Source organism: Carica papaya, chromosome 3 (assembly GCF_054855325.1).
Source record: "Carica papaya isolate Zhongbai chromosome 3, ASM5485532v1, whole genome shotgun sequence".
Lineage (NCBI taxonomy): Eukaryota > Viridiplantae > Streptophyta > Magnoliopsida > Brassicales > Caricaceae > Carica > Carica papaya.
The window spans coordinates 21,407,451-21,426,798 of record NC_142311.1 but is presented as its reverse complement, the minus strand read 5'-3'; the positions used below and the strand labels follow the sequence as shown (position 1 = coordinate 21,426,798).

The 19,348-nt window shown below is 34.1% G+C and overlaps 1 long non-coding RNA gene across 5 annotated transcripts; it reads right to left on the bottom strand.

The window, feature by feature from the left end:
* Nucleotides 1–268: 268 nt before the first annotated feature.
* Nucleotides 269–17,067, bottom strand: LOC110818488 (uncharacterized). 5 transcript variants are annotated; one of them, XR_015817936.1, is made up of 3 exons: nt 16,595–16,936; nt 3,586–8,121; nt 269–1,638 (listed from the first exon to the last, which is right to left on the bottom strand). It is a non-coding gene; the product is annotated as an uncharacterized LOC110818488 (long non-coding RNA). The 5 variants fall into 5 exon arrangements; XR_015817938.1 differs by having other exon boundaries at nt 5,509–8,121; nt 16,595–16,934; XR_015817937.1 differs by having other exon boundaries at nt 269–7,845; nt 7,930–8,121; nt 16,595–16,928.
* Between the last annotated feature and the right edge of the window lie 2,281 nt (nt 17,068–19,348).

The following is a 19,348-nucleotide window of genomic DNA, read 5'->3' as shown; positions in this document are numbered from 1 at the left end:
TGTTTTATTTGATGAGTCTTTGCTATGGGCATGGTAATAAGAACATAGTTTATAGGGCAATTCGAAAAGATTAGGTAATTTATAAGATCCATTCAATTGACTTTACTACTTGCCAATGCCCGAGATGCCTGTCCAATTAGTATATAAGAGCTAGATTCTAAATTATTTCTAAACCTAATCAAGAACAAATAAAAGTCTTAAAAAATAATAGTAACTAAATGAATATGATAACATCATATTTGAGCATAAAATAAAGCTAAGAAACAGGTTATTAACATAAACAACACATCTAATAATATAAAATCCCAAGAAATTATTCAACCCATATAAAATTCACCAGAAAAATACAAATAGAGAAACACAACAAAAATCCAACAAGAAATCCAACATCCAATAAAACCAAATTCACCAGAGAAAAAAAGACTAATAGCATCAGAAAGCTATTTCAAACTATAGCCTTGACCAAATTCACAAGGCAAAATACTAAAGGAGCAATAGTAAAGACTTCATTCTATAGTATACTGTTCTGGCATATCACCATACTAATCATCCCAAACAACATCCATCTGATGAACTTGATCAGGGAAGAACCATCCAAAGTTCATTCGCAGGTATCTACCAGGTCCAATCTCGCCAAAGATGCTAAGTCAAGGGAGAGCAATTGACACTTCAAGCCAACAAAAGGACGATAGTACAAGCAGTTAGTTGGTCCTCCCCACTTTTTTGAATTGATCAATCTAATGCATTTGAAGCTAGACAAAAACAAAGCTTGATCGCCGAGATCAGTAATCTTCACCCACTTCATCTCCGAAAAATCTATCTCATGAATTATTAGCGAAGAATAGGGAACAAAATCAACTACCAAGAGTCGATCAGCCACAACCACAAATTCCACATTGTTGCTAAATAATTCAGGCCTCCCTTCCAACTCTAGAAGAGTAATACAAGCAGAAATCAAATTGAAACTTCCAATATGACAATCAAAGAATAAAGCATAAATCTTGAACTTAAAGACAGCTACATTCACAGGTTTTCTTTCTTTGGTATAAGCAAGACGTATCCATTTGGCATCACTATATCAACAAAAGTGGATCTGATCACATGTCCAAGAAAGACTCACAATAAAAAAATCTTTCTAAGGGATAATAGAAGCAATGATTGACGTTCTATTGACTTCCTCCAATTCATCAGGTGGAGGTGGGATAGGAACTTTAAGTAGGTGCCCAGTAACAGGATTTATAAACCAAAAAAGATTGCCAGGAGGTTCAATGACAAAGTATCCACTAGAAACCCCAAGGAAGGATCTTTGGGAACAGGAATGCAGCTTGGTCGTGTATCTTGTACTATTAGATATGTTGAAGAACAAGTAAGACTTCTTACCCCAGGATAACATGATAACAATAAGTGGAGATAGAGATGCAAGAAAATCCTTTCTAAAGGCCTTAGAACTTGACCTTCATCTAGTCCAGACACGACTGAATGACAAATAATCCACCATGCTGAGTTGCTTTGTTAAAGCATAAAGAAGATCATCAGGGAGTTCAGCCCATTGTCTCAAGTCTCTACATAGACTTGTTTTACACTTTTTGCGTCTTCCTCGATTGTCCTCTCAATCATCATCCCACTCCAATGAGGTGCCTGCATTTTAGAAGAAATGACAAAGGTTATATAACACACATGCATTTTTTCATTCTTCATGAGACATATTATTTGAGAGCTAGTCACTTGTTCAAGAAATCATCAATATTAAAAGTGGACTAGAGTGGTGAATCCAACCATAAACTGGACAATTGACTATGCTAGTTTAAAAAGTATGTCAAAGATAAATTGAAAAATTGTCAGTTTAGTTAAAACCAGTAAATTCATTTAAATCTGATTAGTTCAGATGATTAGATTTGTTTACTGAATTTTTTCAAGTATCTGAAAACTCCTCATTTCTAAATCAAAAGCTCTTTCCTTGATTGATAAATAATATTCGTGTGTACTATTTTCACCATAATCAAATAAAATAATCATATATTAGATACTGAGGGCTTTCTTTAAGAAGAAAAATACCACAGCGAAAGGCACCAATGGATGTAATCCCAAATGCTAAAGAGACTAAACAGAATTTACATTTTCTTAATGGAGATTAAATAAAAAGATCCAAGATATCAGTTTCATCATAGATGATCTGCTTTTGAGCAGAGTACAAAGTTTGATTAAGACCAGTGCTCTCTAATCTCATGAAATGAAGATGTGGACTTGTCAAAAGTTCTTCTGTTTCTCTTTTTTCAAGGAATAGAAAAGAGTAAAAAGAATAATTAAGAAAATAATCTTTGGTTAGATATTAAAAGAAAAGCACGTATAGTTGTAGCACAAAATGGATATCCATTATAACATTGTTCTTTTGGTATCTGGGAATTGGGAAATTTTTTTCTAGTTCACAAGTCCCTAGATCAAATTACGGTCAAAAACCCGAAATCCCTTTGAAATTGGGCAATAAAGGCATATGCAATGCTGAATTATCTAGCAGGCTTTTCTCTATAAGGGCCTTGACTCATTAGGGATCAAGACAGCCCAGGGATTATTAGCGTTAGGTGTATGAGTGAGAAACGGGAAGGCAAGAAAGGGGAAGAAGAGAGAAGAAAGAGAAACAGCGAGAGTTGGGGAGTAGGAATCTGAAATTAATGATATACTCATGCTTAGTCACCTAAATAGATATTTGTATTACCCAAAAAGGGTAAACATCCCAACAACCATGGCGTAAGACAGCTGGCACTCCAACTAATAAGCCACTACCAGGTACTACATAGTACATAACAGTGAGCTGAAAAGGAAAAAACAAAATTTAGCGGAACTATTTTTTTGGCACCTTGTAACTTCCTACTACACCTTCATGTCCTAATACTCTTTCTCTAATACTTGAGTTTAAGTATTTTCTAGTCTGGAGCATAGGATAAACAACACTGCTGGGACATTTATCAACTACCACTAGTACACAACTTTACTCAGCAGACATCTTTTTCCTTTCCTCCTACAGTTCATATGCCAAAAAAAAAGAAAAGAAATAAAAAGAAATATCCAACCAGGAGGCAAAGACAAGAATATTTCATAAGGGACTGTTATTTATCACGGAATATTGTATGTATTGAAGAATATCATAACACATAACAACCAAATAATTTTCACATGGTTACTAACACTGAGTAGCATGCAGCATCATCAAAATCTCAGCAGAAAAACAAACACAGCCAACATGTTTAGATTTGTGTCGCACAAGCTAGGTCCACAAGGCAAGGCAACTGATTGTAAACATGCTTTTTTTGGAAAGATGTAAACATGCTATATCAAGAAATCACAAGATAAACAGAAGATCATAGAGTGTAAACAGTATGGAACAAGGACATCATTGCCGGTCAAAACCAAAACTAGCTCTGTAGCAAGTTCAAAAGTTGATTTACATCAACAATCCATGTTAATCAAGGCATTGTTGATTCTGCAGACATATGGAATTCATTTGTGCAATAAACACAACATTACGTTTCCGAAGCCACATGTTGAATGAAAGCACCAAGAAGGTGTCACCCATGAACAAATGATTACCTTGCAAGAAAGAAGCTCTATGACGCCCACAACACAAACTCTTCATCGCTGGCAAAAGTGTGGCAAGTAATCAAAAGTATAGGATATACAATCGAAGATATTTGTCCCATGAAAAGGGCTTTATACCCTATTGAAAGTTCTTTTATTCCTATCATCCATGGTATCCCAAGTGATGAAGAGTGAAATAGCACTTTTAGCCTTGTGCTTTCTTTATAGCAAGCAACGCATCCTCATCGGGTGTTATTGAAATTTGTTTTTTCATCATGTACAATTCAATTAAAATCAAATGTCTTCATATTCCAAATCCAAAAATGTTAAAATGATCTCAATTTTGTGTAATATATTACCATTCATAACATGACATTGTTAAAAAAAATCCTATAAAAGAAACATTGTTAAATAAAAGGAGTAGACAGTAGCGTTGAGAAAGCTACATTATGCCCCTTGAAGCAACCTGTAGTTAGTGAAATAATAATCAACAATCTGTTTACAAAAAATTGAAATAGTTCAAGAGACCTTTTTCAGCTGAACTACCAACAGATTCTTTCCTCCTTATCCAACAATGTGAACTCCTGTTGTCATCTAAAATGGTTGTATCAAACTTATCAAACATTTTGCATTTTCTAACAATTTGTATAGGTCATATTCAAAAAAATTAATTGAAATGCTACAAATTGGTTATATAGTTGGCTTTACAATATATAACCAGTGCTGAATCATTAAAAACATCGTAGAAAGGGCAAAATCTTCCTTTTAAATTCACAAGATCTCAAGGCAATCACATTATCTAAATCTATTGTATAATAACTAACTACTTCCACCATAATGGTTGATTTTCTCTTACTTCATAACATGATAATTCAGAAACAATTAGTTGAATAAGCAATAATACAAAATCTTTAAGCTAATAGAAAAAGGAAAAAGGAAATGATGCAACCCACAATGATAATGATTGGCAATCTGCAATCACAGAGGTCAAAAACACAACTGCAATCACAGAATTGTTACAACTGACAAGCATGCGGAGTGAAGTACTCAATCATGAGAAAATATCTATTGATTTTAGATACGAGCCGTTGGAATAACAACGGAATAGCACCCAACTAGTTATAGTATCTCTAGAAATCCAATTATGACTAGAACACTAAATAGGAAATGACAATTAAATAGAAATCTTAACTAAACAATGAATAAACAAGCCAATTAAAAAGATTACGACCTATACTAATAAAACGATGGAAAAAATATTCCAAGATGATTTGCATAAAAAAGGACCCAACTTCATTATTTATACTACATCCTCTAACATGATCTTATATCCCGGGGAGAGATGTTAAGTTTAGTAATAGGAGTTGGAAGACAGAGAGAGATTACTAGACTCTGCGTAATTTGAACTTGCCAACTATGTCAAAAAGAATAGTAAACAATAGTAACAGAATATATGAGAATCCCAAGATTTGAACTTAGGCATCCAGTTCCAATACCAAAAGTGCATAGTAGAAGTGCAGTGAGACTACATGTGGGCTCAGGGTTGAACATGACTTTAATACCATGAAAATTAATTAATGAGATAACTAATTATCCCAAAAACTTCTTTTAGAAGATTTTATGAGCAAAATTGATTGTGATTGAAGGATCTAGATATCAACACATAAAATCCCTTTAATAAGTAGGTGCTAAGTCTAGTTCAACAAATAGTAAGGTTTCACAAAATATCGTTCAAGAATCAAATCCCTAAAACAAGAACTGATTCAATAATCATCTCTAGAAAGACAAGATGCAAATTAAATACTGAAGATTCAAAAGATTCAAAATCCATGAGAGAGGAGAGATAGAGAGAGCATAAACATGGTAATTCATAAATTGATGGCGATGATGAGATGATGGAGACGAGCAAACAAGATAAAAAGCATGAAGTTTTACCAGACACGGATGAGGATCGCACCAATGGACGAAGATCATATCGACCGCTGCCTCTCTTCCCCATCTCCTCATTCTCTTGTTTTCTCAGTCTCAAAGGAAATTAGGGTTCCGACCATTTATACTCCTTAACTCAAGAAAGATACCATAAAAGCACACTTGTAGTGGATAGATCCTTGCCATAGACACGTCATGTGACACCCTGTCAACTTTATCACACTCGTGTTTTCGAACTCCAACATTAATTTGTACATACCTTTCTTGTTTCAGCTTAATTATGCATTTCTAGGACTCCAAAAAAGGTGCATCAACAGCAAATTAAGAGAGTGTTGCCCGCGTTTGGAAAAATGAGGAATATAATATAAATGAGATCAGTGAGCTTCCCCAAGTCCTATGTAGAAGAAAAAAGATAACCCTTAAACAAGAAACAGAAGGTCTAGAACCATATATGCCTAAGTCTACCAGAAGAGGCAGCAACATCGTCTGAAACCCTTTCCATTGCTTGTCTTTCAGATGTCCAATAGTGTGATAAACAAAAAAAGTTTTTCCTTCTATTATTGACCCGATACCTTCCCACAATTGGATCTCATCCTGAAACCATTGACCAGATATCAAGTCTCAGTCACCCATAATAAAGATAACATTGAATCTTCCCCTTCTTTTCTTAGATTTTCATCAGTCAAAATCCTCCTGATCACAACTTCCCTCCCACTGCAGAAAAAGATAATTCTAAATAAATTCATCTTCAGCTTAATTAACCCCCAGCAGAATCCCCCAAGACAGAATTTTTCTAATGGCTTTCTGAGCTCTACAATAGGAATGGTATTTTAAGAGTGTACTTTTTTTATTAATTTTACAATTATCAAATTATCCTTAAAAAAGGAAAAAGCACAGAATGGTGAATACTCTCCTTCCAGTCACAAATCTTCCACCATCAAAGGCACAACACCACTTCCCTCACTAAAGTAGCTAATAACTTCTCCAGAAAACAAGAGAAAGAAGAACAGGAGAGCTTGATGGCATATTGACACTACTGTGAGAAGGAGCGGTTAGAACTATATTACCAGATCAAAAAGGAAAGAGAATATTAAACCTGCACCTTTCTGATGGAAATACTTTGTTGGCATTACAACATACATGAGGAGAAACAAGTGAGAGTAGGGATAAGACACTGTGGCACGCAACAGTGTCAACCAATGCAACAAGCATGCAGGTTGGATTCCAAAAATGTCCAAACAATTTTAAATATTATCTATTATTTTCATAAAATTTATGAGTTTTTGAAACTTTTAGAGTATTTTTTATTTATTCTCTAAATAAATAAAATATAATAAAAAGATTTTGGAAATATAATTTCTATAAGAATTTTCACAATAAAATGCACATACTTGAACAAACATGCATAATCTACACACAAGCTATACTACAATAATAAAGTACCATTGTTTATAGCTGAAACTGGTAGCTCGCGAGTAGAATGACTTATGGTTATTTTCTTTTTCATATTTTTTTAAAGAAAAAGAAAGAAAGAGGAAAACCATAGAAAGAGAGCAAGGTATCATCATATATAAAGAAAGAAAACAAGTTAGAAAAGGGGGGGGAAAAAAGAGAGGAAAAAGAGATAAATTTTGTAAAAATTTAATGACAGTTTCCCAATTACTTTGCCTAATAGTCAATGGCAAGCCCCCTTAGCCCCCTAAGAGGCTATACAGATCATTCTACCCCAAATAGCATTTGTAGGATTAACACATTAATTAAAAGTTGTGGATTGTGTTCCAACCACAAAGCCCAGCAGTCAGCAAAAAGTGCCTTTCTCCAAAGCATTTCACATCATTTATTCTTCAGCCAAACTCTCAAATAGGCAGAGGAAAAAAAAAAACTCAAGAGTGGGTGGGAATCCCCAACTCTCCTCAAAGAGGCTGAATATATTGGGTAAAAATAAATGAAAAAATTATCCATTAAATGTAAAAAATTATTAAAAACACATAAAGATATTTCTAGAGGCACCAAGGGGTTGCCACCCATTTATGGGCTCATAAATTAGAAAATTAAAAGAGGAACTCAGGTAAATGTCACCTAAAAGAGTTCTGACAGAGGATAGAATGATATTTAAACAAAATACTTAACTTTTTTGGTTTGTTGCAGAGGGATCAAAATATTTACAATTTGGACCAACTATCGCCTACTCCTTTCTCTCCATAGTCCAAGAAATGACATGAGGAATAAGAGATACAAGCTTCTTCTTTCTGTCATGACAGTGATTACCGTAACAGCATAGTAGCTACATTCCTAATAGATCCACCTGTCACCCACTTGATTCCTGAAAGGGAAGCCTTCTCGCTTGAAGACACAACAAAAGATGGTTAGCGATTTGAAATAGCAGAACAAAAGAGACAACTATTAGCAATGATGCCTTCCTCTTACTGAAATTACCCATGGTAAAGGATACGCTCACATGTTGCTTCCTAGACAAAGAAAGCAACTTCAGGGGAAGCCTTCTGCTGCCAAATAGGCTTTCCGGGCCAACCGTGAAGGAAAGTATCCAGTTGAAATGAGCAAGATTTTGACAAAGAGTTCCATCCTTAGAAACACTCCAAATTGGGGCATTCTCCTTACCTGATCCATAGAAGCTTTCTCAGAGGCAGCAAGATAATTAACATACTCCTCAATCTCTAAAGGTTTATGACAAGGTTGATTACAATCTTTCACTTAATTAAAAGCTAAGTAAAAGATTCTAAGAAAACAGGTTTGCAATACAGAGTCACTATATCATACATTGTCCAAAAATTCCAATCTTTGCCCATTGCTAGTTACAAAATGCACGAGATGAATACTACCAACCAAGTTTTTCTTTCAGTACCGAAGGCATCTCCGTCATCCAACGCCCACCATAACACCATATCTAGCCTTGACAATCTTCCAACACAACTTTCCATTGCTAGAATAAACCTCCACAACCATTAAAATGGAGAGCCTTAGTGGAGGTGACAAAGGATTTAATGCCTAATCCTTCGGCAGGCTGCAGTTCAAGAGAATCCTATTTAACCAAATGGAATTTTCCTCAACTCTGTCTCCCCCACGGGAAGGAGACTAATACTTACCTGGCTAAATCAAATTTATTTTGAGATGTGGCTCAAAAAGATTTGACAGCATGTCATTTGACACATGAATTATACATTAGAACTATAATTTATGGTATCTTTCTCAAGTACAAGGAGTATAAATTGTTGGAAAACCTATTTCCCTTTCATTTGAAAACCTCTTTAAGATTGAGTGAAACAGAGATATAGAGGACAAAGAAGACCATTTCATAGGCATTTGTCCATATTTATATTTTCCAATATGTGGAGATAGAGATGAAGGAACTTTTATTTGTTTTATTCATTCACCTCCATAATTATCATTGCTCTTTTTCTTATCATCATCATCACGGTTATCATCATATTCATTTTTATCTCTCTCACATCTCATGAATTTAGAGCATTAATTTACAACCGGTTCTTCTCAAAATGATTCTTGAATTAATTATGCTTTTAGGGTTTTATTTTCACTAAATGCACTACTTAATATTTTATATCTAAATCTAGGAAATTGACAGTAAACACATGTATTAAAGACATTTTATATATTAAAATGTGATCTTCGAAATGATCATCAAATTAAGTTACTTAATGTTCTTAATAGGATCTTTATCAAGGACAAACCAAGTTTTTGCTAGTTTCCGTGCATTATTTATTAAGATATAAATCAATTTATTGGTAATTTAGATAATAACATTTTATTGTTGTCTTGAGATGCTAAGATTGGAAAATAGAATATACATACATTTGTAATTGTTATGTTTAATGTTTTTGACAGAGTTATTAGAAATGCCTACATAATATATATGTTGCTTGTTAATATGAACACGAGAGTAGAATTCTGTAGATATATCTACTATTATAAAATATTATTGATATGTTTCCAACATTATTATCCTAGTGGCATAAAAATAATTCGCTAAGGTTAATATAGCCATTAAAAAAGAACTAGTGGGACTCAGTTTAGAAGAAAAAGGAACACTTTTCATATCTACATATAGCAATCCTTTACTAAAAATTTTCTGTTTTTGGCATAAGCTTATTCCAAAAGGAAATATCTAACTAGTGCTCTTTAATTTTTCTCTCTTATAATTCCCAAGTAACAATGTCTGGCAAAGAAACTCCCCAAGTCCAAAGGAACAATGTCTCCTATCACAATAATGATTGACCCTAACATCTTTCTACTAAGAATTTCTTTACTATCATACGTGCTAGACTGAATTGTTTTTGCTTTTTTTTAATAAAAACATGATAGACTGAATACTATACCATGTATATCAGAATCTTCAATTTTGTTTCATGAATATGATACTGGTACAAACCCATGTTATTTACTAGATCAACTTTACCATAATATTTTTATTGCCTAATAAAAAAAACGAAATTAGAATTAAGAAGTTAACTGTGATTCTTGAAACAGGTGAAGAGTTTTTTTTTTTTACCTAGCCATATGTCAAAAGAAATTCATTAGTACTATTTTCTCTCTCTTTAGATGCAGGGCCATGCTGAAGAGTCATAGGAACTCTATGGATAAAAACTCAAAGGGCAACATGTCCAAGGGCAACAACAAAGGATGATAACTCAAAGCGGCGACATACAAAGCTGCAAGAAACCAACATTAAGTCAGGTGATGAGATGCCACTGTGGTCAAAGCTCCTTGAGATCTTCTTTATGCTATATATAAACAACTAAGCATACAAGATTACTTCTCATTCAACTAAGTGTGAACAAAATGGGGATTAAATTTTGAAATTTCAAGGACATCTTGACATCCATACCTCCATTAATCCTTCTCATATCACCCTGCAGGCTAGAATTCTGTTATTTTTACAACTTATTTGATGGTAGCATATTTGAGATTAAGACTCCTTGCATTTCAATGAAATTATTTCATGGGATTTCTAGTGGATATTTGGTCATAGAAGGTCTCGGGAATAATAATTTGGCTTACTAACCAGATCACAAGGCACCATCTTGTCGTGGCCAAACCACCAGAGTATACTAAGTTAAAGAAAAAAATTTATCTTCTCATGATTGCGTTGATCATCCCTCAAAAAACAATTCTCATGGTGGGTCTCACTAAAAGGTGTCCACGACTCTATTTTTGTTGGTCCATAGATCCTAAAAGGATTTTATATGAGTATGACGAGGACGTGTTTCATGGATTTGATTGTCTTTAACTTCAAGGTTTATCTACTAGGCATTGATTGTTAGATTGGCCTTTTGAACCTAAAATCTACTACTTGTATGACTCTTCTGCCACTCAATGGTAAGCCTAGATCAACCAGACATAGTAGGTTTATGACTTCAGGTAACTGACTTTTGGTGGTTGATTTTGTCCTAGAAAGATAGCTACATGTTTAGGAGATAAATCTCGTAAAGACAGAAAGGGGGAAGATCATAGACCTGGGTGGTGAATCATTATTTTTCTCTAGTTATAAGGATAACATATTGTTTTCTAGTTCTAAGGGTAACATAATGTTGAACACAAAAAAATGGGGACGGCACAACAACAGCCTCTACCAACTTGGGTTCATGTTAGATAAGTTTCGTGTGTGTTCCCTTGAGAAAGAGTTGGTTGGTGAATACATGATTAACGTGAACAATTCTCTTTGATATCCTGTTTGATGGTACTTTCCTAAGAGTGCTTACAACATGGATGCTGTTTGAGATTACAAGTAAGGTCATATGGAGGAACAAAGAAGGTAAAACATAAGGATTTTACTGCTTGTTTGATTTCTTCTCACTTTTAAATTTTGGTCAAGACTTCAAATTTTGGAACTTTTCTAGGTTATTTGATGTTTGTTTCTCCTTGTTTCTGACTTATTTTCGATTTGGAATCTCTAATATCTCTTAAAGTGGGGCTGGTGGTTGAGACTTTTAATCACTAGACTCTACCTGCTGGTCTTTGTTTGTTTTGTGTCTATGTTTTTTTAAACATTGTCGATTCTTCTATGTTTTTAAACATTATGGAGACTTTTTATAACGTGGGAGGGTATGAGAATGATCGTTTTAACTCTCGGAACAACAACTTCATGCATGCAGTACAGAAACTTAACCGCCTATTTAACGTCTCCCTCTACTTGAATCAACAATCAAATTATATAGCATGCAAAAACAAGAACTAGAGAAACTAAAACGAGAAAAAGAAAGATGTCACAGCTTACCCGATAAGTCGATCCCAACTCCTCGACTCAATAAGACTTTAGAGAGCTATCTAACTTCGAAGAACTTGAAGACGCTAAAAGAAATTAACAAAAGCTAACTCTTGAAAAAGCAAAAGCTTAATTTTATTAATTTTCCAAGGTATTGTGATAAAGCTTGAACTTGAGCCTTTATACAAGCTTTTATTTTCTACTTCTAATTGGAATAAGATTTAGAATTCCTATCCAAATTCTAGTACCTAATCTAATTAGAAATCAAATACATAAATAATTCAATAATCAAATCCTTATCCTAATCTTAAAATAATAATTAATCAATCCTATGGATGAGGTTTAATATTAAAATATTAATAAAACTATTAAGCCATAAAGCATTACTTGGGCTTTAAACTTCGTTTGAACAAACTTGGCTTACTCCTTCGAATAGTCTCATTTAGGAAAGTAGTCAACGACGAAGTGATTTTCCTGTTAAGAAGTTTCCCATTTAGGAAATTGGAATTTAATTTCATGCTTAGTGTGTTCCTGTTTATGAAATTGGAATTTACTTTCCTATTTGAGCAGATCCCATTAGAAAACAAAAGGATTCTAGACTTGCTTGTCTATTTGGGATAGGACCAGCAAGATTCCTCCTTGGTGGGGATTATATCATTGGGACTAAGTTTGAGTCATCTAAGATCACGCCATCCCTCTTCTTCCAAAAGATTCATCCTCGAATCTTGTGTTTGTCAAAAGGAAGATGATTAATGATAACAATAGAAAGCTTATTATACTTGGTGGCTCGCTGACTCCATCATTGATGTAGTTCACGACCAGAACGACACTTCTTCTTAGATCATGCAAGATATCATCACTAGAAATAAAAGAACTATCAACTAAACATGACTCATCTTGGTGGCCGGTTTCCTTTCCTTCTTTTATATCTTCCTTGATAGGGTGTTTGACCTCTGCGGGAGCTTGAATCTTTTCTTGAATAGGAAGGTTCTCTATCACATCACCATATGGTCAGGCCATCTCTTCCCTTAATGTTTTTTGCACTAAGTCCTTCTATTCATCAAATAGATTACGGAGTTTTTGCATGTCCTACCGTAGTTCGGCAAGTTCCTCATGAAAACTCATTGTGAAGAAAATCTTGCAATAAAAGCTTAGTGAAATCAAATAAACTCTCCCTCATCTTCGCTCATGTTTACCTCACAATATCTAATATTATAACTTCTTCTGTCAAGTTAAGCGTTCAAAATCAGGTTTTGTGACATCTCAAGTGGTAAATAAGGCAAATGGGTATCGGATACAGACACAGAATAACGAGTGCATGATAAAATTTATGCAGCGAAACAAAATTATAGTAAATTTCTTATAAATACATATGAGTTCCAGTACATGCATATGCTGAGGGTAGAAGTAGATATAAAATACAAAATAAAACATAAGTGTCACTTCTTTCACTATGCTATTGGACTCATCAAAATGCTAGAACAATCATGCACTCAGACTTGTGGATCCACGGGATTCTCATAGACTTCTAATAGTAGGTTAGCCTGTGGTTCTTCACTTTCTTCTTTATCTGGGTGGGAGGGCATAGAAAAAGTGAGTTTCATATACTTAGTAAGGAAAACAGTATTAAATTAACATCATAAGATTTCAAAAGTTAATTATTTTGACTTAAGAGCTTACCATTTAACCTCCTCATTTACCTATCTCACATTATAAAAAACCATTTATTTGTTAATAAATCGATACATTACTACAGACAACCAAACATACATCATGCCAAATAATAGAGAAAATCAAATAAATAATGAAATGCTCAGATTTTCGTGTCATGCTTCACAAAGTCATTACAACTTCCATCTATGAGGGCAGATACAGATTTCCAACTAATTAAGTGGAATGACCAAATCAGATAAAGACACAATAATTTGCTCAGGCTCATTTTCTGCTGGCCAAACTATGGTATGATCTATGACCACGGTCATACCAACCATAGTGGCCCTAACAGATAACTATAGTCACGATATTACTTAGCCACGAGTGACCTCTACAAATAATGCGATACCACTCTTGTCAGAGAGTATGCCATCATCCACTAGGAGTGGTTCTCTTACGTCTTTCCATATCAGATAGGGGAGGGAGAAACCGATACCCTGAAGGGTAAGGGGAACAAATACCCTTCAGAGATAAAAAGCCTAATGAGACACTTGATGCAATATGCATGTCAATACAGACACACTTCAGACCATACAGGCTTTATTCCACTTTTCTCTTTTTCTTTTCTTTTATACTTTTTATTTTTACCGTTTACATATTATATTTATTACATGCAATTCGTCAAGTGTCTGCAATTCACATAGCATGCTTGAAAAAAAGAATAATTTGACTCATTTTAACATAGAGGTATACAAAACAGGCAAAATCACAATCATATTAAATTAGTTTATATAAAAATATTTTTTAAGACGTCAAAAGAAATACTACATTGCTTACCGAAATCTCGATGTTTTCTCCTTCAATGTTCTCCTTTCTTTCTCTTGTTCTCACACTAGACTATTATCTCTCTCTCTCTCTAAATCTTGAAAAATAGAAAAATGGAAGTGTGGAGAGGAAGGAAAGGGGAAGAGCAATTTATAGAGTTTTAAAAATGTCAGATTCGCGCCAAGTGGCAAAATTCGGTGAAGAGAGAAGAGAAAAAGATGCTCGGCATAAAAAACGAGGGAAGAGGGCCTCCTCCACCAGCGGTAGTGGCGCGCTGCCTGAGGCAGCGACGGGACACTGCTCAAGGTGGCAGTGCCCCGAGCGGCGCACTGCAGGCTAGCCTGCAAGCACACAGGCCTCCTGCCACACGCGCAAGGCCTAAGCGGACTGGGCGCCGCGCGTAGGCCTACTGCTCGAATGGCACATGCATAGTGTGCGACACCTATCTACGCACGAGGTGACTCGCAGATGGCCCGCCTACGCACAACAAGGCACGCGGATGGCCCGCCTGCACGTGACAAGACGCGCACAGGTCCTGACCCCGCTCCGTGTGTATTGTGCGCACGTGTGTGCGAATGGGACGTGCACATTATGAGCACATCCTGTGGCTACTATGCACACATGCGCGCGTGTACAATGCCCAGCACCTACGTGGGCAACTTGTGTCCCCGCAGGATTTTCTTTCCGATTTACTGTTTTTTTTATTTTTCTCAATTTTTAATTTAAATGAGTTAGAATTAAAATTAAATAATTAAATAATAATAAAATAAATTAAATAAAATTAAATATCAAGCAGAGTAAATTAATTAAGTTTAACGTGACCAAAGGTCAAATAAATAAGGTTTCCAAATTATTTAAGCACAGTGATGGGCGGAGTACTATAGGTTCATTTTAGATCAGGATCTCTATGTTGGTCTTTCTAACATAACAAAGAATCTTGAAGGAATATGATTTCTACAGAAGCTTAGAAGCAAACACACAGAAGAAGGAATTGTGTGCTTTTATTTACACGCTAAGCAATTAGGAATGATTAGTCACTTAGTAATGTAATAGAACAAAAGCACAATGAAATAATAAAAACATAGATCACAAAGAAGACAAAATGGATTTAAAGCATAGTGATTCGATCAATCCTGAGGGATATAACAGAAAGGTGTATCCTAATTATACAACCCAGTATTGGCTACGCTCTATGAATGATCAAGTTTTTTATGCAATGTTAAACCAAAATTCTGAGATGTAAAACAGAAATTAAACGTGAAGCAAAAAAGGTTTTTGCTCACAGTGAGTGAGTTAATCTTCCTTTTTCCTTTATGCAACAGAATGAAAACCAAACTCTTCTTTTGACTCCTCAAAGGTTTTCTAGTCATACTAGTAGGTAGTTACTCTTCTTTTAAATGGAAGAATGAAAATAGTGTGTCAATTGCCTTGTGGTGTGCAATTGGGATATTTTTGGGTTTTTGATTTTGTATTTTTTTTAATAATGATAGAAACATGAAACCACTTGAATTAAACGGATAATTATGAATCCAAGCGGAATGCAATACGCATTAACAATCCAAAATTATTTTGATCGTTAATTAATGAACAAAATGCTAAAGCAATTAAAGATAACTGGTTCACTAGGAGCTTGAGCTCTTATACCACCTGATGCGGAAGGGTATGGAAAAGATCGTTTTGACTCCTGGAACCAGAACTTAATGCATGCAATACATAAATTTAGCTGCCTAATTAACCCCTCCCTCGATTTGAATCTACAACCAAATTTTTTGGTATGCAAAAGCAAGAACTAAAAAAATTAAAACAAGAAAAAGAAAGACATCGCGGCTTACCGGATAAGTCGATCACAGTTTCCTTCCTAGTATTCCTTAGGTTTATCAATTAACACCAGCTAACTTTTTATAACAGTTATTAATTTGATTCAATTAAATTCATGATAATTCAATTAATCGACATTCATTCAACTATATTACTCTTATTCAAGTTTATTTAACTTTAACAGTATATGTCTAATTGATAGAATTTCATTCCCGTTCCTCCAAAATCATCAATCATAAATAACGTCATGAGTTGGCCAATTCTCATAACCTAATTAAGTTCAATACAGCTAAATTGCAATCAGAAAAAAGTTAAAAATTAAATCACAAATTTACCTTTAATTCATGCTACATCAATTACTTTGACCAAGAAAATTTAGTCAAAACATGGTGGGTTGAGCAATAACAATTATATTTGAGAGAAATATAATCATATAATAATCAATAATAAATTTATTTAAAAAAAATTCAAACACTAACATGGGTTTCATAAAAAAAAAATTCTATGAGAATTTTTATCCCAAAAATATGTTAATTTAAAATTAAATAAATAAATTACTTGATTAATCCCTTCTCTTTTAGCTTGTCTCCCTTCTGCTTGGCTCAACGTTTGCTTCTGCTTTATGGTTCTATCTTTCTGCTCGGCTCACCGCGTTTTTGCTTCTTCTCCAGCTGCACGCGACTTCGCTTCTGCAAGTTTCTACAAACTTCTGCGTCTAGCTTTCTCAACCAGTGCTGCTATCTTTTCTACTTCACCCACTAGCAACTTCACCTCTTTGTCTACAAATCTCCTCTTCTTCCCTTTTTTTTTCCTCTTTTCTCCCTTTAATAGGTGGCTGCCATAGAGGAGGTGGAGTTTTCTTTTTTAACCCTTTTTTCTGCTGCTACTTCTTTTCTTTTTCTTTTTTATGTGTGTGGCTGCTGGGATGGGCTGCTACATATTCGAGCTTGGACTTCTATGGGTCTGGGCTTTTGGCTTCTTCTTCTTTTCTTTTTCCCTTTTCAGCTTTTGTTTCCTCTTTTCTTTAACATAACAATCTGCATAAAAAGTTTAATAATTAATTTATTTTTAATTAATGTTATTTCAAAATTATTCCAAATTTAAGTAAAAAGAGTATTAAAAATATTATAAAAATACAATACATCAAATACTCCAAATTTAAATTTTTACTTCTCTTCAAGTAAAAGACTAAAAAGAAACACTTAAAAGTAAATTTTTCCACCACGTTCTTCAATTCAGTTTGATAGTATCCAAATTATATTCCTTTCTTGTAATTGTTAGTCAATTGAAAATTCAAAAAAAAATGTTGTAAAATATAAATAGATTATATTAGTTCTTATATCCCTCAATAAAATTTGCATAATTTCAACACATAAGTTCCCTCTCTAAATCTCTACTCTTGATTCATAATTTATGATTTGTTTAACCTTACTTCTTTTCTACTTCAACTAAGGTAGTGAACTTAACACTATTTACCACATATATATATTTTTTTCACAATTTCTTTTATTATGAGTACGTTTTATGCTATATCTCACACTTTTATCTCAAACATATTTTTGCTAATGAGTGTGTCTTACGCTCCATCTCACCCTTTCATTTAAAATATTTATCATTATTATTATTACTTTTTCTTAGTGAGTGTGTTTTACACTCCATCTCACCCATCATATGCTAGCTGATTTATTTCATTCACTCAAACTTAGTTTAGGACTAGCTAAAAGATAAAAATCAAACTCATATTTTTTATCACAAGTGTAATGCGCTAGATTAGGTTCTTATGCAATTGTCCTTACACTGATTAAGTTAAGGGAAATAATTGCTAATTATTCTAATTATTATTTGCAAGCATATCCTATTTTCTTTTCAAGGTAACCACAATCTTAGTCAGGACAAAATATCAATTTCACCATGCTTCATTGATTACTTATGGTGAAAAGTTTAGCCTTTTAGTGTATAAAAGAGAAAAGATAAACTTAAAAAAAATGACATTTTAAACTCTAAAGACCCAATACCCCTAAACTTACTATAAATAGTGTCTTCACTGTTTATTAACACATTATGCCCAAGAAAATAAAAAAAATAGTGAAGAAATGAAATACTCCCCTTGCGTGTCCACGTAGCTTACTCAAAAATTAGATGCTAGAATTTTGTCTTGAGAGCTATTCTAATCAAAAGAAGATATCATCAACATCGAAGCGCATATTACTTGGACCATCTATATTGGGTTGCCTCCTAATTAGTGCTTTGTTTATAGTTATCTCAACTTTGCAATAGATGGCTTAAGTTGGGTTAGGGTGAATCTCAACGTATCGAAATTCCCTCCCAAATGTGCATACCTTTTTTTAATTTTTTATGTATTGCCCCATTGTCTTCTTGATCATCCTCTTCATTTGATTTGGCTATTTCCTTAACATTAAAGTCTTTTTCTATCTTGGTGAGACTTTTGGACACACACTCATCAATTATATCAAATTTAAAGCATTCATTAGTATCCAAAGGAAATTTTAAGGCATGAAAAATGTTAAAAGTTACATGTTCGCACAATGTTAACTAACCATCCTGCACATCAATTAATGCTCTACCTGTTGTGAGAAAGGGTCTCCTAAGTATGAACAGAACTTTTTTATTGACCTCCGTGTCCAAAACCACAAAATCAATCGAGAATATGAAGTTCACCACCTTTACCAGCACATCCTTTACTATTTCTAGAGATATCTCGCCGATTTATCTGCCAATTGCAATGACATTGTTATGGACTTCACCTCACTAATACTTAACTTTTTGAACACCGAATACGATATAACATTAATACTAGCACCAAGATCACAAAGAGCTTTATTAAAATTAAAATTTCTAATATTGCATGGTACAGTAAAACTCCCTGGATCTTTCACTGTAAGAGGCAATGTATTCTAAATGATGGCATTGCACTCTTCTGTGAGCCTAATAGTCTTGTGATCTTCCAAACTCCTATTCTTTGTTAGAATCTCCTTAAGAAACTTTGCATACTTTGGCATTTGAGTAAGAGCATCTACAAAAGGGATATTAACATAAAGTTTCTTAAATATATCAATAAATTTAAGAAAATTCTTATCTTCATTATGTTTTTTGAGGCATTATGGAAATGGAACGGGTGGCACATAGGGCTTGAGCACAACTTTCTTCTTCTCCTCTTCTTGCACCATCATTTCTTTTTCAACCATTTTCTCTATGGCTGTTTCATCCTTTCTTATATCTACCAACTGTTTCTTGCTTCTCAAGGTGATCATCATGACTTGTTCTTTTGGATTTGTCTCTATGTTACTTGGC